The sequence below is a fragment of the Lissotriton vulgaris genome, chromosome 2_1 (assembly GCF_964263255.1).
Source record: "Lissotriton vulgaris chromosome 2_1, aLisVul1.2, whole genome shotgun sequence".
Taxonomy (NCBI): domain Eukaryota; kingdom Metazoa; phylum Chordata; class Amphibia; order Caudata; family Salamandridae; genus Lissotriton; species Lissotriton vulgaris.
Window position 1 is genome coordinate 1003691085 of NC_141687.1, and position 21836 is coordinate 1003712920.

The 21836-nt window shown below is 46.7% G+C and overlaps 1 protein-coding gene across 5 annotated transcripts in view; it reads left to right on the plus strand.

The window, feature by feature from the left end:
* Window positions 1-21836, plus strand: part of COBLL1 (cordon-bleu WH2 repeat protein like 1) — an 806310-nt gene that overhangs the window by 488720 nt on the left and 295754 nt on the right. The gene's annotated exons all lie outside the window — the stretch shown is intronic.

Below are 21836 nucleotides of genomic sequence, written 5' to 3' on the forward strand. Positions count from 1 at the left end.
TGTTTACCTTCCTTTATTATAAACACTAGGGAATTGAAATAGCGCAGTGTGAACATCAGGGTTTTCCTGTTAATTATTTAGATTTCTGTGGCATGGAGCCTTGTCCTTTAGTTTTATAGTGTCAGCACTCCGTTGCCTTTTGTTCCGAAAAGTTTCTGGAAACATCCAAAGAACGTCAAAGATTTGAAAGACTGGAGACCCATTGTCTGAACAGTTGGCAAAACTGTACGCATCAGCTCATAGTGTTTTTCTGGGCTACGTATTTATTCATGAGGCTGTGGTTTATAGCTTTTCAATGATTGATGTGTTAATCAGTGCCAACGCTCCTTGTGTCTTTGTTGTGCTTTAGGCAACCTAAAATGTCACATCCTTAATAGTGAATGCATTGAACCCTTTGCATGAGCACTACATACAAATGTAAGCCTAGTAAATTGCTATTATTCACCCCACTATGAGAGGTGCTCCTTACCAGTGGTGTAGCTTGGGTGTTATGGGGCCTAATGCCAACAAGGAAAAGGGGTAACCAGATCTTTATTAAAATAAAGCTATAATTTGGATATGAAAATGCCACTTTAAGAAAGTTGTAATTTTCTTGTCCAAGGTAATGACACAAAGGAGGGGCTTTGTTGTGGACAGGATGGGCCATCATGGCATGATGTTTGGGGAGGGACTGTATACAGTCCCACTTACAGTTCAAAGGGCTTTGCCTTCTGCACACATAAAGGGACCTGACACCAGGCGTACTGTGCCTTTTGTCACCCCAGACAGTTTGGAGTATTGACCAGGGAATGGAAAGGAACTGTAAAGGCACTGTAGTGGGATTAGGACAGGGAATTTCCCCCCACACACAGAAAGGCTGGCATTAAGTATAAATAATGGACATCCACAGCCTGTCTTCAGGACACTCCAGGACCTGTTGAAGTTACAGAAAAAGAGCTGCACTACTGTCTGGTGACTGCTTTGCTGCTTGAAAGACTACCTTGCCATCTGAAAAGGAAGACTAGACCTGCTTGCCTTCACTTCAGGCTAACCAGAGTGACTCCTGTGTGGGTTACATGAACACGACTTCAGAGACCTCCCTGCAACTGTTCATCTGACCTGCTGCAACTGAACCTGCAACTGGACCTGTCTGACCCTGCTGGTCTCTGCTGGAGTGATTTGCTGATCCTCAAGAGGTGCTTCCCCGGATCCTGGACCCTGGACCCTAGCTGGCATCAGATTGTACTCACCCGAAGTATAGATGGAAATTATGAAGTTTGGTCTCCTCACGACTGCTAACATGTCCGTTCTCGCTGAAACTCTGTCACGCACGACAACCACCAGCGTCAAGCTCCAGTGAGTCCTGCTCTTCATGTTGACAGAGACCCCCAGTGACAACCAGCATCATGAGACCTGCAGTTCGTGCTACAGCAGCGACTGCTCATAACGACCACCAAGGCGAAGTTACAGCAACAGCTGTCTGTGGCGCTTAACCGGTTATTCTCGCTACAGTGATGACCATCCTCAGCGCTCAACCTCCTCCTTGCACCCTGCTCCAACCCAAACATAACGTTTTGCACCTAATTTAGAAAGGAACATTTCAGAGGAACTAATTTGGTCCCTTAATCCAACCAGTCTTCCCTCGTTGGATAGCATGAACTTAGCCCCGGTCTACCGCAAACCTAGATGACTGCGAATGGCGTCCTGGACTTTTAGGCACTATTTTGACAAAACAAATGGATTGGGTTGTTGTCATTTTGGTGTCATTTTATTCATTAAAATTCACTCTAGTTTTATAAATTGGTTTGAGATTTTTCTTGTTTTGTATTTTTATTTTATTACTGTGTGTGCTGTATAAATGCTTTACACATTGCCTCTGTTTCGCCTGACTGCTTTGTGCCGAGATACTAGAGGTTTAAGCACAGGTTAATTTAGTGAGTTTTTGTGATTCACCCTGACAAGGACTGTGGTTGTTGAATGTGTGGGGGTCCCAAACTCCTCAATGATTTCTTACATAACACATATAAGTGAGGCTACTCCTTTTTGCCTTACACATGTTTAACTTAATGTACTTTTCCAAGGGTATTTGCTTTTTTCCAGAATGGTGCTTTTCTGTAGTTTTCCTTTCATGCACATCACCCAGCGTGTACTGTGAATTGGCTCCTCTTTAGGTGTCTGTTTGAGTCATATTGTGGTTGGGTATTTATGACTCTGTGGTTATTTGTACATTTTACTGATATTATAGTGTACTGAATTAATGTTGGTCTTCTATAATAGTTTATTTCAATTCTCCCGACGGTTATATTTTTTTATAAACCTTTATAGTTTTCTGTGTGAATGATTATAGAATTGTTGTGAATTTTGCAAAAAAGATTAAATGTTTTTCTCCCATAGCTGCACGGTCTTCTAAAGTGACACAAGAGACCTTTCTGGTCACGTTTGAGAGCACTGGAGTTGAGGATAAAAGGCAATCTCACAGTGCCTGTCAGTGAGGCATATAGAATTTTAAGAATACATGCTCATCCAGTACTCACCCTCTGTGCAGATCGCACAAAGCAGTGTTCACGAATACTAATTCAACTATGAGTCTATGGCAGGACCGGACGCTCAGATTATGCTTTTCTTCCTTCGCTATTTATTACATGCAAAAAACAAAGCAGCCCCAGAGAAGCGTATAATAAATGCTTAGATATCAAACACAGTAAAGGATTAATCACAACATCGTATGTCACTTGACAAAACTACAACTCCCATGAGTCTATTATAACAGTCCATAACGTAGTCCTTCCACCATGTCCATGAAGGCTAGATATGCAGTCTCTTTTCTCTCTTCCCCCTCTTTCTTCGCTGCTCACGCAGCCAGTTAAGTGATTTTTATTTGCTTTCCCTGTGATTGCGGATTTATGTGTTTTGCCGTCTGTTTTGGGGACAAGAGGGGGCTCTGATGGTATTTCTTCCCTCACAGAGCCCTGTTGGTCGCGGGAACGCTTCTCGCTCCTAACGCAACTTTTCCCTCTTCTTTTCCAGAGTGCGGTGCATAAACGACCGCTAGAGGGCGCTCCGACGTCTCGTTGCTCCGCAGCGCGGTTTCTCCTCATAGAGAGGAGCTGCGCTGAGAAGCCCACCGAGCCGGAGCCTTGCCCTTGCCGCCCGATTGAACGCCCGGTCTCCGGGTCTGTATTTGCCTCGCAATTGATTCAGTATAGCGGTTTGACCGCGTGATACGCCTCAGTATTGCTCTGTGAGCTGTACAAGGAGTGTGTGGTAGCGCACAGTGGGGCGACTGGACCCGGTCCTTGATAAGAGGGTCAGCGTGGTTAGGGGGGTTTGGTGCAGCCTTCATTGCTGTGTTATCGGCCCAAAAAGAGGTGCAGTCCTTGGGTCTGCCCATACTTATTGACGCCCACGTTGATTGGGTAGTATTTCAGTGGGGTGCCTGGGTCTCCCTTTTGGTCAAGACCTGTCATGGAGCAAGACGTCTATTATGAGTAGGAACCCCACTCCTACTTAAGTGATGAGGGCTTCTACCAGGCTGTTGACAGCTCTATTTATCTTTGCGTTACGGAGGTAGTGGAGGCCATGGAGGAGCGTCTTTCAGCTCGCATAGTGGAAGAGTGTGCTAAACTTGCGCAAACCAGTTAGGAGCACCTACAGGTCTCCCAGGCCCCTCAGGGGAAGGCCCCCCTTTCCCGAAGAAGCCCTGCCGGGAGGGGTTGTCTGAAGGGGGACAGGGGGTGGATAGAGGCGCCTTTGAGCGTCTGTGTGACGCATTCTTAGCCAAGGCGACTGCCGCCCCCCCCCCCCCCCCCCCCCCCCCTGCGCCACTTTCAGCCCCTGAGCCCTCGGTGGCTTTTGATATGGCTCCGCCGTCTACTGGGGGGGACTCCCCTGACACGGATGACGACGACGAGTCGGGGCGCTCTTGGCGGCCCTCGAGCTCGGCCGCTAAGTTACCTCGGGACATTTCAGGCATGCTGGATCCAGATGAGATCATCCATCAGCGATCCACAGCCTGGGCTTCAGGTGACAAAGTGACAAAGTTTGTGGCGAGTCTCCTGCGCAAACCCTTGGAGAAGGAGGCTAGGCGATGCCTGCGGGGGAAATGCCCGAGACCCACGCTGGAAGGTAAGGTGGCCTTGACGCCCGAACTAGATGCAAAAATGCCCACCTTCCTAGCGAAGTTCATGAAGGACCCATGCAAAGGCATTGACCCCTCCTGGCGGTCATGCCAGGATAAACTACTGGACGCAGTCACCAAAATCCTCGACATGGCGGAGGAGGCAAAAGTTACTGAAGTCGCCATTTCTCCTGACTTCCTGTCGAACCTGGTGCAGAGGGTGATAATCTTTCTAGGCAACGACAACTGCGCCCTATCGACAGAACGCCGGAGATCGCTTTTGATCAAGCTTGACCCCAAGTTGGGGGACTTGGCCTCTCCAGAGGCGGGCGCTGTGGCCCAGGGAGGTCTCGTTGGGAAACCTTTCCTAAAGGAGCTAGGGACGTTTGTGTCAACCTTTACATGCCTGGACAAAGCCCAGTCCAGCATAAAAAGGGTTTTTCAACGTTTTTCCCATGGGGCGGGTCGCAGTAGGTGCCGCACGAACGGCCGTGGCAGTCAGAATGCCAACAATAGAGGGCAAGGCTCCCGGCGAGGCCAATATCAAACCTCAGCCAACTTCACCAATTTCTACCTCACAAGAGGGCAACGTTTCGGTGGTCGAGGGTACCGGAAGAACTCAGGACCCAGCAATTCGAACGGTGAGTGTCATCCCGGCAGTTCAAGTGAGCATTGGCGGTCAACTAGCGGCCTTTTACAAGGAGTGAGCATCTCTTAGTGCAGACGCATGGGTCTTACAGACCGTGCGCGGGTTCCATATTGAATTTTACGATCAGCCCATTCAGGTAAGTACCCCGCGCCCAATGGTCTTTTCAGAGTCCGACACGCAGTTGATAGACGAAGAGGTCTCAGAGTTGCTGTGCAAAGGTGGCATTTGTCAATCAACTCTACACCCCTCAGGTTTCCTCAGCAACACCTTTCTGGTGGACAAAACCGATGGGGGCAGGCGGACGGTGATCAATCTCAAAGAGTTCAACGGGTGGTTGATTTACCGGCATTTCAAGATGGAGGGGATACACCCCCTCCGAGATGTACTCCTCCCTCGAGATTGGATGGTACGACTGGACCTCAAGGATGCTGACCTTGTGGTCCCCATTCATCCTCCCCACCGCAGTTTCCTGCATTTTTGCTGGAGGGATTGAGTGTTCGAATTCACCGCTCTTCCATTTAGGCTTTTCTCAGCCCCAGTGCTTCACGAAGGTGTTGCACCCAGCGGTGGAGTACCTGCGCCGCTGGGGCATTCGGATGGTTGTCTATTTGGATGACATCCTGTTGATGACCCAGTGTCCATAGAAATTGAGCTCCCAGCATCGACAGACAGTCGCCAGGGGCTGGAGTTTATCATCAATAGCGACAAGTCAGTTTTGGTACCGTGTCAGAGGGTTACCTTTCTGGGGTTTGTCATAGACTCCGTAGGGGCCTCTCTCAGTCTTCCGTCGCGAAAGATGGCCAAGATCCGACACCTCTTGCGACAGACAATTGCAAAGGAACGTACTTCTTTGAGGCACATTGCCCGGGTGGTGGTCCTTCTTTCCTCCTCCATCCAGGCAATCTTCCTGGGCCCCCTACATTACAGGGCGCTTCAATGTCTAAAAGCGCAGCACCTCCGGAGGGGCATGTCTTACAATCAGTTGGTGCACCTCTCGGAGGAAGTGAAGGAGGAAATGTCGTGGTGGCTATCCCACATGGAAGCCTGGAATGGTCGGGCGATTTTCGTGTCTGTCCCGGATCTGGTAATAGAATCAGACGCCAGAAGGTCGGGTTGGCGTGCTCGCTGTGGGGAGTTCTCCACAAGCGGCACCTGGTCATCCGAAGAACAGAAGTTGCACATCAACTGTTTGGAACTTCTGGCAGGGTCTTTCGCAGTACTCTGCTGGACCAGAGATTCAGCAAAGTCATGTGTGCTATTGAAGATGGACAATGTCTCAGCTGTTCGATACGTCAACCACCTGGGAGGTCCACGGTCTCGAGCTCTGGCGGATCTAGGGAAAGAGTTCTGGGATTACTGCCTAGCTCATCATGTGTCCGTGACGGCGGAATACTTGCCGGGACAGGCCAGTCAGGTGGCGGATTGGCACTCCAGGTATCTGCGGGACTCCAGCGAATGGATGTTAGACGTTCAGGTTTTCCAGTGGCTGAACAATCTGTGGGGTCCCTTTTCAGTGGACCTGTTTGCGTCCCTTTTCAGTGGACCTGTTTGCGTCCCGCTTAGATCATCAACTCCAGCGGTTTTTCAGTTGGAGGCCGGATCCTCTGGCGGAAGCCACAGACGCATTTCTCCAAGATTGGAGTCAGGAGAGGCTTTTTGCGTTTCCCCCCTTCTCAATGGCGATGCGGACGGCAGCCCAGGTTCGCCGGCAGAATGTGGAGCTGGTGATAGTGACACCACTCTGGGGGTCCCAAGTCTGGTTCCCAGTTCCTCTGGAACTTTCTTGGGATTCTCCAATCCTACTCCCCCAATTTTCTCACCTTCTGCTCAATCCGAAGCGGGAGCCGCATCATCTCATCATTCCAGGTTCTCTCCCCCTTATGGCATGGAGGCTTTCCGGCGATGCTGGACGCTCCCGGGCCTTTCGAGATCGGCTGAGGACTTTTGTCCAAAGCTTGGGCAAACGGTACGGCGAAGCGCTACAGATCCGCTTGGACTAAGTGGATGCGTTGGTGTCTTCGACGAGACTTGGATACCCTGGTCACAGGAGTTGTTCCCATTCTGAATTTTTGGTCAGAATTGCCGACCAAGGGACTAGCGTACAGAACAATTAACGCAATGCGTTCAGCGATTTCAGCGGGCCATAACCCGGTGGAGGGGACACCAGTGGGTGAACACCCTTTCGTCTGTAGGCTCTTACAAGGTATTTGTCTTTCTTTACCTCCAGAACCTCGGTATTCGGTCCTCTGGGATGTCAATGTGGTACTGAACCTCTTCATGTCTTGGCAACCTAATGCATATTTATCCTTGAAGGAGCTTTCAGCCAAATTGGCTATGCTTTTGTGTTTGGTATCTTGCCGTAGAGTGTCGGATGTCCGGGCCTTGGACGTTTCTGCAAGGACTTTCTCCCCAACGGGGTTACTTTTACGGTGGGGCGTCGCACAAAATCCGCATCAAGAACTATCTCGTACCCGGCTTTTGTGGATGTCCCTAAGTTGTGTGTGGTTCAATGCCTGAAGGCTTATGAGGAGATGACTCTGGATATTCGTCCTCCGGGTGAAAGACAACTGTTAATTGCCTTATGAAATCCACACAAAGCTGTCTCCTCCCCCACCATTGCCAGGTGGGTGCGATGGGTTATGCAAGAAGCAGGCATTGATACTAAGCGTTTTGGAGCTCACTCAGCCAGGGGGGGCCTCTAAGGCGTTTTCAGTAGGAGCTTGTTTAGAGGATTTAATGAGGGCAGCAGATTGGTCCTGGGATTCCACGTTTAAGAGGTTTTACTTTAAACCGGTGGTGGATATTGCTCAGTTGGTGGTGAGTAAGCTTTGAACTAGCATAATCTGAGCCTCCAGTCCTGCCATAGAATCGAAATTTACCTAGTGGATGTAACGGTAAGTTTCAATTCTATTAGGGACACAGAGGCGAGGATTATCCCTCTCAGGACTGCATCGAGTGAGAACCCACCCGTATGGTAGTAAGTAATCAGGTTTACAATCGGACTCTGTACTATGTTACATTTCCGTAATGTATGTTTTTTATTACATGGCTGTAAGTGTGGTTTGTTTTACTCCGCTTACGCTGTCGTATTTTTTCTGTTAGGAAATGACGGTTCCAAACAAGATCAATGAGGAATGAGCGTAATGCGCGCGAAGAAAGAGGGGGAAGAGAGAAGAGAGACTGCATATCTAGCCTTCATGGACATGGTGGAAGGACTACGTTGTGGACTGTTATAATAGAGTCATGGGAGTTGTAGTTTTGTCGAGTGACATACGATGTTGTGATTAATGCTTTACTGTGTTTGATGTCTAAGCATTTGTTATACGCTTTTCTGAGGCTGCTGTGTTTTTTGTATATAATAAATAGCGAAGGAAGAAAAGCATAATCCTCGCCTCCGTGTCCTTAATAGAATTGAAACTTACCGTTACATCCGCTAGGCAAATTTCGATTCTAGGCAAAAGTGTGTGAAAGAGGTAGTCAGCTGTCAAATTATTTACAATGTGAAAATAAATGAAAATGCAGTCCTTGCGTGTTAATGGGTGTGTTGTGTGTGTGTAAGGAGATGGTGAAGTGAAGAACGTTCAAGGCAGGGCACAAGTCCTAAAACAAGCATTTTCAATGCAATAGGTCTCGCATTTGCTAGTGCTATGTTATGTTATGTTACGTGAATTTGTAATGCGCACAGATACTTAAGCTATTGGCATTGTAAATGGCAATGCCTTTTATTTATGTATTTTTAAATGCAACACATATGTAAAAGGCTTTATTTCTAATGCCAATAGGTCAAACTCTCGCAAATGTGAGATCACTTTAATGGTCTCATTACATTTCTACTAATGCAGTGCTCTGCTGCCCATCGCCCCTGAGAACTATGTGTCTCAACTGAAGAGGGCACTCCCTACAGAAGCCCACTTCATCTGAGATGTTTTTAAGTACAACAGCAGTACACTGACCCTCAGAGAACTTCACTAGCTCCCACTAGTCTCACGTTCTCAGCTCTGTCACTGACCAAAGCTGATTGCCACCTTCAAGACCTCCAGTGGAGTGCGCACACCCTGCAGCAGCAGCATTACAGGATTGAGAACAGGGAAATGATGGAAAGAGATGACACGTTGCTAGGCATTCTCTTCCTGGACTCACAGTTTCTTGAATGCCATTCCAGTGCATATCTTCCAGAGCCCACCCTATCTCAACTTAAACAAGTAGATGACAAATCATATCTTTAGGCAACACTCCCCTGGTTAGCCATCTAGACGCTAGCCCAGCCCAAAGCAGTTCCTAGTCCTGCTCTATCCCACCTTACCAGTTACGTTACACAAGGACACATTCATTGGTGTAGGCATGGGGAGATTAAATGATTTGCCAAGAATCACAGGATGCTGAGCCAATGCCAAGGCTCTAACTGGTTCCCCAGCACCAGAGTCAGCAGCTCCTCTACCCTGGACAACATCTCTGTGTGAGCCTCTTTTCAGGACATTCTCCATCTTCACTGCGAAACCCTACTTTAGATGTTCCCTCCACCGACCTGCCTGCGTCTGAACCACCTGGTATAAAACTACCATTTTGTGCACCGGAGCATTGCTTTGTTGCGAGGTCCCAGCATTAGCAAAACTTAAAGCGAGAGAAACACAGCAAAAAGAATGAAATGTGAAATTCATTAAACCGAGAACAAAGGCAGAGAGATTGCGAGAGAGAGAGGGAGAGAGCAAAGATAGAGAGAAAGAGACTGTTACTCGGATGAGATACCGAGATGTGAACGAGGTAGCGAGTGAGCGTGACGGGTACAACAATGCACGAGAGATGTCCTAAAAGAGAAAGAGACAGAGTGCTGTGTCCCTGAAGCAGGCGCCGTGCTCAGCATGCAATTTTATTTTTTTTAAATAAAAGCTGAGAGAAAGCGGGGTGTCACCAAAGCGGACACGGCGTTCATCTAAAAAATAATAAGCGTCGCCATTGAGTAACTTTTAACGATTAGAACGGCATGTGAAAAGCGGCCGCCATTGTCCTGTGGGGGCGCGCTGCAAATGCAAGAAGCAGCCGCCATTCTCCACATTAGTTAGTTAAAAAAACAAAATAGTGCTCACCCACTTAAAACGGAGACCATGTAACAAGCCATGTAAAAATGCAAGTCGCCATGGGATGGTACAAATGAAGATAAGGCGGTACTAAGGGGGGGAATAATAATCGTATTTTCGAATCAGAAGCCAGCATTTACGAAGGAAAATGACACAAGCCAATGACAAATATGGGCGGAGAGTGGGCGGGGCTTCCAGTGCACACTCCATTACAGCAAGCCTCACAGACCAAGCAGTGCATGTGTGCTGCTGCTAGGCTCGACCTAAAAAGAAATGGGGGGACTAACCAGGTTAGGCAGTATACACGTGAAATCATGACACGTGCCATCACAGCGCATGATGTCACAACGCGTGACGTTGCACGTGACATAACAGGAAGTAACGTCACTGGATGTGACCTCAAGAATTGACATCAGATATTAAGACCTCATACATGTTTATCAGGTATATAATGAGAGCATTTCAATACATTATGAGATTTAACTAATAAGATGTGGCATCTGGGTTGTGCCAAAAAGGTGGCGCAATCCCGACACAAAATCTGGGCCTCAACTAATATATTAATTGTTTTAAAGCCTATCACAAAGAAATTGACAAAAAGTAGAAGCATGGCAGTTGGTCTGTTCGCTTAATTGATTGCAATGTCTGCATTTTAAAATATTTTATGGCTTAAGGCATCTGCTGTAAAGGTGCCCAGTAGATCTCAGGGAATAGTAATAATGGTGAGATAACTCTGGGGGTTAATGCACATGCTGGAAAGATCTGTGTTTTGTCTAGCCTCAGTTTTGACTGAAAGTAGCATAGTGGTTTAATGTGTCTCCTGCAAAGCACACCACCTAACATGCAGGTGGCAGATTTTTATTTTTTGTAGATAGTAAAGAGGGTTACTGCTTTAGCTCAAAGATCCTTTTGTTACCTGCAGTTCATGAGTTCTAATCTTTTAATATAGCACAGTGAGCTATGAAGGACATGTGACTTCTACACCCTGTAACCCTGTCTCATGTAACTCATCTTGTACATTGATTTACACATGTACATGATTTATTGTCAACATGTAATGTGTATGTTGCATAATGAGCTCTGACACCCTGCATTGGGTTGCGTAACTCTATAAAAGAAAAAAAATAGTGCTGCTGAAATTGTTATTTGTGTGAATACTGGGACAGACTGTTAGATTTGGAGGTCTCTGGTTGGCACAGGTAGGTACTTGTGACAAATAGGGACCTTTGCCTCTAGTCAGAATAAGGGGGTACACTCCTAAAATAACCCCTGGCCGCCCCCTTGGTAGCTTGGCACAAGCAGAAAGGCTTATCTCAGAGGTAGTGTGTAAAGCATTTGCGAACACATACAGTAATCAAGTGACAACACTACAGATGGACACCACACAGGTTTTATATAAAAAAATAAGTATTCTTTATATAGACTTATCACAAGACACCAAACGACAAAATTCCACAATACTGTACTTAAAATGGTAGGTTTAGCTTAGTTCTCTTCAGATCTTAAAATGCAACACTTTGAGTCAATGTACCTTACGATGCGTCACACTTCTACAACAAAAGGGTTGCAAAGATGGAAATGCGGCAAAGATCCGGTGCAAAGAAATTAAGACGTCAAGTTCTTTCTGATGCTGCACGCTTCTCCGATGTTGTGAGAAGTCTCGGCTCGATGCGTCAGCTGCAGCAACGACACTCTTGTTCAGTGATGTGACGACAACGGTTTTGGCGGCGACACTCTAATCCGACGTTGCGAGACGCTTCTGCTCGATGCGACAACTTTATTGGTGACACCCTTGTTCAGTGATGCGATGACAGCAGCTCCGACGGTGGCACGGTCCTCTGTGGATGCGAGGCGCTCCTTGTGATGCGGTGCAATATGACCGCTACAGCAGCGCCATCCTTACTCAGTGATGCTACGGCAGCGGCTGCGACGGCGACACGCTTCTTCCTTGTTACGAGACGCTTCTCTAGATGTGGTGCAATGCGTCAGCTACAGCGACGAAATCCACGATGCGACGGCAGCGGCTGCGATGGCTACACTCTTCTTCGGGGTTGCGGGACGTTTTCTGGAGATGAGCTGCAATGCGTCAGCTACAGCGGCGACATCGACGATGCGACGGCAGCGGCTGGGATGGCGACACACTTCTCCTTGAGTCGCGCTTCTAGCTCCTTGCGACATGCAGTCCCTCAGAAGGCCCAGAACAGCAGCAGGCACTTCCAAAGAACTCTGGGGAGCTAGGGTTGAAGCCTGTTGTCCCTGAGACTTCAGCAGGAGACACGCTCTTCTCTCAAGCCCTTGGACATCCTTCACAAGTTGAAATTAAGCACACAAAGTACCTTTCTCCTTTCTTTGGCAGTCAGGCAACCACTGCAGGCCAATCCCACAAGCAGCACTTCAGCTTAGGGATAGTCTCTCCTCAGTTTCTTCAGGTTCCTCTCCTCAGCAAATGTTTCTTCTTCTTGTCCAAAAGTGATCTAAAATCTTGAGATCAGGTTCCCAATACTTGTACCCCAGAATCCTTTGTCTTCTGAGGGCAGAGGGGCCCTTGCCTAGTCCAAACCAGTTCTGGAGCACTCGGTTTACACGACTCTTTCTTTCCTTTCACAGTGCAGGGCAGAGACCTCAGACACACCACAGGAGGTGGAGCCAGCATTGTTGAGGGAAGTCACAGTCCTATTCAGGTCCCAGTTGCAATTCCTCCCTTCCATTTAGATGCAGATCTCTCTATTCACCACTGGGCTCACTCGCCCCGTCTCCTGGAATCCCCCAGCCCTGTCACTCAAACTCCAGACAAGGAATACAAAACCTAGCAGAGGCAGGCTTGGATAGTTAGACAAGAAAATACCTACTTCTAAAAGTGGTATTTTCAAACACAGAATGTTAAAACCAACTTCACTAAAAGATGTATTTTATCATTCTGAGTTCAGGCATACTACACTCAAATTTCCACCATGTTCCCTGAGTCAGTTAGGATTATAAGATGTAATAATCTAACAGCCCATTCTGGCCTATGGAGAACAGGTAGCCTTGCAATAGTGAAAAACGAAAATGGCTGTAATTCACTATTAGGACATGCCACACACACCAGGGCATGTCCTACCTTATACTTAAAACTCACCCTGCCCTTGGGCCTACCATAGGGGTGTCTGATATGAAGAAAAGGGAAGGTTTCGGGACTGGCAATTGGGTGCACTTGCCCAGTCAGCATGGTAGTACCAGACTGCACACAGGCTCTGCAATGGCAGGCCTTAGACACACTTTTACAGGCTGCTTCTGTGGGTGGCACGACCAGTGCCGCGAGCCCACTAGCAACATTTGGATTTACAAGCCCTGGGCAGACTCGGTGCACTATACTAGGGTCTGACAAGTAAACCAAATCAGCCAATCATGGAGTCGCTAATCCATACATCAATTTACAATAGGGAGAGCATATGCACTTTAGCACTGATCAGCAGTGGTAAAGTGCCCAGAGTCATAAAACCAACAAAAACAGGCCAGACAAAATACAGGAGGAAGGCAAAAAGTTCAGGGATGGCCCTGCAAAAAGCGCCAAATCCAACAAGGACCAGCACACCTGACATTTTTACAGTGCATCCATCTCTTAAATTCAAGGACTGAACAAAGGCAAAAGGATGTCTCTCATTAGTACCTGTGAAATAATACCAAGCTGTGTGCCTTTGTTTCCCCTCTGTGGCATTTACATTCAAGTATGAGGTTCCAGGCCCCCTCCAGTCAGGAAAATCAAACAAAAGGACGCCTGATGGGCCCTTTAACTTTGGCTCAGCTGGAGTTGAAAAATGAAGCTCCCTCGCTGCCTGCCCGTTGCTGCTCACGATGGAAAGCAGACAACGTTATGGTGCGCTGCTGAATGTGTCCCGGTGTCTGAAAATTACACCGGGACAAGTACAGCATGTTACTGTGGGGCCCAATTGCTTGGCAGGGGGGATGGCGTCCACCCTGTGAAAATAGTGGGTGGATGCTGTGTAACTGCGTGTACCCCCCGACTTGTACCCTGGTTCAAGGAAGTACATGCGGGAGAGTGAAAATAGGGTGCAGAAAAAGAAAGAGATAAGGTACGAAATATTCAGGGGGAGAATTTCAGAAAAATGTGGGGAGAAAAATGTGTCTCACGAAGAGGCGACAGACAAAAGTGGTGTGAAAGGGAGAAGAGGAGTGATATTCTGAAGACCCCTACCCCCTACTCTTTCCACAGATCTCGGTAAGGTAGTACACAGTCTTATATTTTCAGAATTGAAACATTTTCAATTCTAAAAATTCACAACAAAATCATGATTGCCACTCTATTGGCTGAAACTACTAACAAGCATTGGCAAAACCAATAGGTCTGCCTTATTTTAGAGGCACGTCTGCTATTGTCTGATATGTCTGGTTGCATCAAGAGAAAGCTTAAAGAATGTCACCAAAATACTGGTGTGATGGTACACTATGAAAAGCATATGATTTTAGTTTACGTGTTGTTAGACCATGCCCTTAATTGCGTAGGTCGCACCGCTTCCAAAGAATTTCTAAATACACTTCTGACTAACTGTGTACTGGGCATCGGGCGTTTCCCCGGGAGACTGGTAAGGTGGCCGCTTTTGATACTGGGGGCTGGATTTGCAGCAGTGCAGCAGCTTTGAAAGCACTGCAGTGTTCCTTGTATAGCCACAAGTTTTCAGGTAACAATAAAAGTGCCAAGATAACTCTAGTCATTAATGTAGCTGCTGAAGAGAGATCAGAGTTTTGTCCAGTGGCAGTTTTGACTCATGTAAGGTAGCTCAGAGGGTTAATATGCCTGCTGCAAAGAGCTTATACTATGCAGATCATCGAACAGTATTTTATGTGCATAGCTCAGTGGGTTACTGCTTTTGTCACAGAGATACTTTGTTACTGTGCAGTTCATAAATTACTATTATAATCTAGTTGGAAAATTGTTTTCCCCAGTCTTTTCATTCATCCTCATTTTACTAAAAAAGGTATGTTTGGGTAAAAATACATTCTTATTAGTAAAGTCAAACCTAACCACTTTGTTACCTTCTGAATCCTGAGTCTGTGCTTCCCCGGACCAAGCACTCTTAAAATGTGCCTACCAGCATGGTTGACATGTGAATCCTACACCTTGTATTTCCCTTTGTCTTATGTACCATTTTCTGTATGCTGATTTACACACAAATGATTCCATTTGATGTCTTTGTGTGTGATGTAAATGCTCTTACACCCTACGCTGGTATGAAAGGCACTATAAAACAAATAAAATACATGTGAGAAAGGGGTTATGGACATTAGAGAGACACTTCTGGAGGGTGATAGTGAGGGAATCATGGAAAAGCCCCAATAAAGATTGCCGTATTCTGGTGCACTGCAAGGTGATCATTTGCTATGCTTTAAAAACTAATACAATTGAATACAATGACAAATGTGCTGTGGAATGCACTATTTTTGCATTTTCCCCCAAATCTTCCCAAACCAATGTGTAGTGGCTAGGCTTGCTTTCTGGGATCGCTCACTATGCATGGTATGGGGACTGGTTTGACAAAAGTTGCCAGGACTGCTTTGGGTTACCACTCTGACTCTGCTCAGACCACCTTTCTTTTAAAAGACTTCCCACTTTTTTCATCCCGCTTAAAGCCTGCCCTTTTACAAAAAATAATCCATGATGTGTGCCCTTTAATGAGAAGTGGGAAGTTAGAAGCGGGAGGTACCTAACAGTGCTCTCTGCTGAGTGGGGACAGGGCCAGCCGTGGGCATAGGGAGCTGTGCCTAGGCCCGGGCTGCCAATTCTCCAAGGGGTGCAGCAGGGAGCTGCCCTTACTTAATGGTATGCAACCATCTGCTGGTCCATCCCACTTTGTTTACCTGGGGTACCATTAAAAACGTTATAATCAGCCCTTAATGTACCTCAGCTTAATTATTAGCACCCCATCAACGTCCTGCTCTCTTGCTCCCATCTATCTCACACTTCCCGCTCTCACACCTCAAGTCCACCCCTGGCCCCTTCCTCTGCTTCCACAACAAACATCGCATTTTCTTTCCCAGGGTGCTGTCCCGGTCAATCCGATTCAGGGCTAGTTGGTGACTCAATAGCCCGATAAGGACAGTCGAGTACTTGAATAGTCAGGTGTCTTTTAGGTCTCGGCCTGCGAAAGACTGTGCACATGCGCAGTCGAGCTGGCGAGATTTATTGATATTCAGTAAGTTTCACTAATGAGGTTAAGCCCCGCCCCTCTTTTCCATTGGCTGGCGTCACCGTTTATGCAAAACGGTGGCCAGCCACTGGAGAAGAGATCTTAGTGACGTTCTTCTTTCTTTTTAAGCCCCGTCCTTTTCAGACTGGCTCATTTGACTTACTGCTGGAGTAAAAGGTTTCTGATCTTCTTTATGGGTCCAAATGGCCCCATAAAGAAGATAAGAAACCTTTTAAGTCAGCAGCAAGTCAACCCGAGCCACCGCGATCTCTCCCTCCCCTTCTTTGCCTCTTCCAGCACCAATGGCCATTTTGAAGCAGGATTATGTCCATATGACGCTATTCGCTCTCTGATCGAAATCGCCATTTGCACCCCAAGGACTTGTAAATTGAACAAACCTTTTTAGTAAAAGAAAAAGGTCTTGGCCTGCGTCAAACATAATAATTCTGTGTAGATCGAGAGCTACCACTGATGTGTGTGCATATATATGCTTACAGTGCCAGGTATTCTTGGCAGATGAGTGGTTGGCACAGGTGTGTATGGGTTCAGTGGCTCCCACGATTACGGGGGCTGTTTGCGCAGGTGGGCCTGTGATGGCTATTCCCGTACTTAGGAGGACGGTTAGCTCTCTGACTGGCACAGGTGGGCATGTCCCTATTTGTTGAGTCACCGGCCAGGAGTCACGGGCGACTGGCCCGGTCGTGTCTCCGCTCCCTGGTGCCACAGGAGCCCCAGCGCTGGTAGCTTCCTCTCTCTCCTCCTTCCCCGCACGCCTGCAGTGACGCGGCCTGGCTGTCTGCGGTGACGTTGCAGCTGCTGGAGCCGAGCCGCGCGCCCGGGCTGAGCGGAGGGCGAAGAGCATGCACTGAGCCTCGGAGCGGGAGGCGCTGGGATTGCAGGGTCGCTGCTGACCAGGCAAGGAGGACGCAGCGCCCATGACGACAGAAGCCCGGCATCCGGGAGCCGGCGTGGAGAGCGGGGCTGGGCCGCCCGGGCGCTGCTGCTAATGATGCTGTGCCTGGCCTGGCCGCCGCAGGGACAGCCCGAGAGGCAGTCCAGGCATGCGAACCCGATATCCTTACAGCAGACGCTTGCAGCTCCGAGAGGAGAGAAGACTCTGGGGCCGCCGCAGCACCTACGGCCGCAGGTGAGAGCTGCAGGCAGGGAGAAGTGAACACTGGTGTCAGCATCCCACAAAACTGGGGACACATCACACAACACTCCTTGCAAGCTGTGGGTAGATCCAGTGGTACGAGGAGTCAGTGTTTGGGAAGAGTGGTGGCTAAAACCCAGGTGCAGTGTGAGTGTGGGGAGAACGGGCAGTACAGATAAAGTGGGAATCACCTCATGGATGCTGTCACAGCATGAGGGTGCCCCCTCAAGCCAGTCGCAGTGAGTTGCCTGCCTATAGTTGTGGCTCTTGGTACATAGCGGGAAGGGTCTTCCCATAACAGTGCGATGGGCATAAATCTTGCTGTAGTGGGGGTATGTTCCACTATACATTGTAGGGGGGCTACAGGCCTTAGAGATTGTGTGGGTGGGAGATGGGGCCCCCATGGACTTTTCAGTTTGTGTGTGTGTCTTGGGGTTCTCCCCATTGTACTTTGGATCAGTGCCTATGAACAGTATACGAGGTTGTTACTTCCACAATGGAGGCAGTGTGGGGTTTAAACCCAGGCACTGTGTTTGATAGTCCATGGGTAATGATAGTGTGATAGACTTTATCAGAGAGAGGGAGTGGGGGGATTCCTAGGTAAAGTGGGCGTTGTATACCCCTGGGCAATGTGCCAGTACCGCCCACATCATGCTAGTTTTCGCAGCGTGGGACGGGATGGAGACCAGGACTTTGTATTGTTGTCCGCACGAGTTGTAGAACCCAGGACAGCAAGCTCTCTTGTGGAATCGGAAGGCCTTGGCCTTTTGGTGCAGGCTCCTCTAAGTGCTTCGCTTTCCACTGGTGATCTGGCCTTTCGTTGTAGTACACCAACCTGTGTGTACCCCCGAATTAAGTCTCGCATGTGAGGCTTTCAGGAATGTCGCAGAGGCCTGAAGCTGCTGTGAGGGGTGCTCCTTCCCTCCATTGCATTGGGAAAAGTAGCTACTTCCCGTCTATGACGACCTGACGACCAGATCGTGTGTGGCTCTCTGTGTGTGTGGCTGTGTGTGTGTGTGTGTGTGTGTGTGTTTTTGAAACATAAATAAAACGTGTTATTTGCAATGTCAATAGCTCAAACTCGCGTAAGTACGTGATCTATTGCATTGCAAATCCAATAGGTCTCGCATTTGCGAGAGATTAAGCTATTGGCATTGTAAATGACAATTGCAAACAAAACAGGTGATGGACAGAATGTGAATCAATGTCACACATTCACCCCAGTCCAAAGATCTGGGCCCAAATCCATCGTTTTTTTGCACTCCACACCACCCTGGGTTAGACAATGGCGATATGCAAATCAGCTCTGACCCTGTGCCCCATGGGAACAGTCCAGTCCGAACTACAAAAGCCATGTCCTGGAGTGCAAAAAAACGATGGATTTGGGCCCAGATCTTTTGACTGGGGGAGTGTGTGACATTGATCCACATTCAGTCCATCACTTGTTGTTTTTGCAATTGTAAATGACAATGCCATTTATTTATCTGTTTTCAAAACCAACACATAAATAAAAAAAATTGTCATTTACAATGCCAAGAGCTCTAACTTTTGCAAAGGCGAGACCGTTGCATTGTAAATGCTTGTTTTTTTGAGCTTGAGAAAAAGTAATACATAAGAACATAAACTTCATGAGTGCGGCTATTCCTTCAAACCCTTCACACATGATTTTTTTTCTCGGATATATGTGTGTCTTGGCGTACTCTGCGCTCAGAGGGTGTAGATAAAGACGTTCATAAACGCCCCTACAGAGCTTATAAAAAGAATCCTTGTTACCATCCTCTTGTACAAACGAAAACATTTCAAGAATGCGCACTTCTTCCTCCCCCCTTTAGTTGCAGCTTCGCATTCCTATGCAAGTTTGCCTTAATTGATGTGCGGCAGGTATTCGCTGGTGAATTTGTGCGCTAGGTTGTCGATAGGCTTCTATTCCCATGGTGTTCATACAGTTGAATGCAAGTGAGTACAAGCTCGCTTTCTTTTCCTGTGTTCGGGGAAAAGCCACCATATGGGATTATTAGTATTATCTTATAAATCTTAGGTCTTCGGCTAGCACAGTACATGGAGCCGCAAAAGAGCGTCTGCAAGTCCTTTTGTGCCCAAACCAGTCTCCCGTAGACAACATTTTTGCAAAAAGTATAGGAAAAAACAAAAATGATCTAAAATACTTGAAACTCGATAATCACCATCTGCCGCTAATTCTTGTGCAATAGCCTCAAATTTTAAGAAGGCATTGCAATGTTTTCCTGCCATTAGAAAGAGATGAGATGACATAAAAGAACAATAAAAATATTAACATAGAATATATGCATTCAATAGATAATTTATGTTTCACTAGTGTTTAACTGTCTGTTATCTCAGAAACTGAAAGAAAAAGAAAAATGGGTGTGTTTGATTGCCTGAAACAACAAGCATTGGCAAAGCCAATAGATCTTGCCTTTTCAACCTATTGACTTAACAAATTTAGGTTGCAGATGCTCAGCTGCATAGGACACAGAAAAATAGCAATCACTGTTACCTCTCACATTATTCTGTAGTAGCGTGCATTTAATAGCATGCACGCAACCATGCAGAATTATGTGGGTGCCATTTTCCACTTGGATCGGTAAATTAAAAAATGCCTTGCTGTGTAGTGCGAAAGTGCAAAATAAAGATACAAAACTGTGAGGTAGTGGGCAACAGAGAAGCGGATGGGGTAGACCATAGAGGGATAAGGTGAAAAGTAGCATACGAGTCAAAGAGCAACACTGGGTGTGGGGGAGAAGCGCATAATGGAGAGAACAACACAGAGAGTAGGGGAGCAGCACACGAGAGAGATACACGAGGGATAGAGTATCACAGTGAGGAGAAGCAATGAGGAAGAGAGTAACACAGACTGCAGGGTGGATATTTGGATGGGGAGAAGCGCACAAGGGAGAGAGCTGGAAAACGTGCACTCTCATGGAGTGCTTTAACAAACAGAACTAACTACCCTAAAAGAGAGCAGTAGAATCATACAAGACAGCAAATTAAAAGGATGGTAAAGAGTCTATGCTCCGGAGAGGGACAGCAGAAGAAAAGAATTAGAAGCAAGCAAGAGTGATTAGAACACCAACCAATGATAAGAAATCGTCTTGCTGTAAGCTCCCTGTAAGTTCAGAATATATCTTTCTCAACCAGTCTGTTAGGCACGACCTAAAGACAGTCCATTGAAAAGCAATAACTTGCAATTGGTGTGACATCCCCAGGCATTTGACTTTTATATGAAGTAGGATTGTAACATCATTATAGAGCCTCTGAATCCACCAGCCTGTTGCTAATTTTCTAGTAATTACTATTGAGGAGCAGCGAATTCCATTATCTTGCTGACTTATAAACCCAATGGATTCATTTTAATGGATACTAGCAGGCGATAGAACCAAAAGCAATGTATCACAGTTATCCTTCATGTACACTTTAACCTAAAATAAATTATGATTAATAGAATATTTTACAAAATTATATTGTAAAGTCAGTCCAAATTTGTAGACGTCTGATTTGCTATTTTCTGTGAGAAGAATGGCAGTTCATGTTACTGCTACCTTGGGGTAGAGTGTTGCTCTCTGAATTTTCTCTTACCCGACACCTACACGAGTGGACCCTTCCCCCTTTGTAATATTGCTTACATTTGTGAATTTTTGGCTTTCCTTCGTTGTACACTGTGGGAAGACATTGTTTTAGGAAGCTTTCTGTATAGACCATTGAATTCATATTACCAAGTGCGGTTCTCAACCTTTTAACCTATGTGGACCCCACTTAATCTGGGACCCCCACTGAATAATTATTGGACTCTGGGGGACCCCTACAAAGCCATTACTGGTTGCCAGGAACCCCAGTCTAAGCTATTATAATGATTTGAACCACAAAAAAATAAACAAAAGGTGAAATATTTAATTTAATTCACAAACAATCATAAAAAAACACCATTTTAATTTTGATAAGATAGCTTTTCTAAATTCCGTTTTCAGCACACCATCCATACTATTATCCGTTTGATGCACTTACACTGAACCATACATCAACTGGAGGATAGCAATTACATTTTAGTCTGCAATTTCAAATTCCTTTACATTTGCTGAATATTTAAAACATTGCAATTTTACATTTAGCTTCTTAATGTATATACCTAATTTATGAATCTGTAATTACTATTTAATTTTGTAAGCAGTCACGGACCCCCCTATGTAGGCTTGGCAGCCCCCTTTAGGTCCTCAGACCACATGTTAAGTGCCTCCTTCTCTCTAGGCAGTCTGTTTCTAAGAGGAAGGTGCTGCCTGCTTCCACACATATAGTTACTCTATTGTCAAACACTGTGCTGTAGACAAGATAATAAAAGTTACTAGTGTAACGTTTGGTATTCACAATGTTCTGAATTGAGGTTACCAGGTACCTCGATGTTATGTAAATTGTTGTCCAGTTGTGTGTTCCTGTAAAAAAAAAAAGTACTGTGCGTTCTGGGACATGTAGTCCGAGTACAAAGCTCCGCTAGCTGCCGGTAGGCGGGTCTTTCCATCTCAGAACGCTTACGCCTCTCAGCTTGCTGCGTGTGGGTACGGATTTCTGGAGTGTGTATTTGAAGCGAGATTGGAGGCGAATGAGCAGGAAAAAATAGTTCCTCTAGCTGTGTTCGCCACTAAGTCCCGCCCCTGTCGGTGAAAATGTT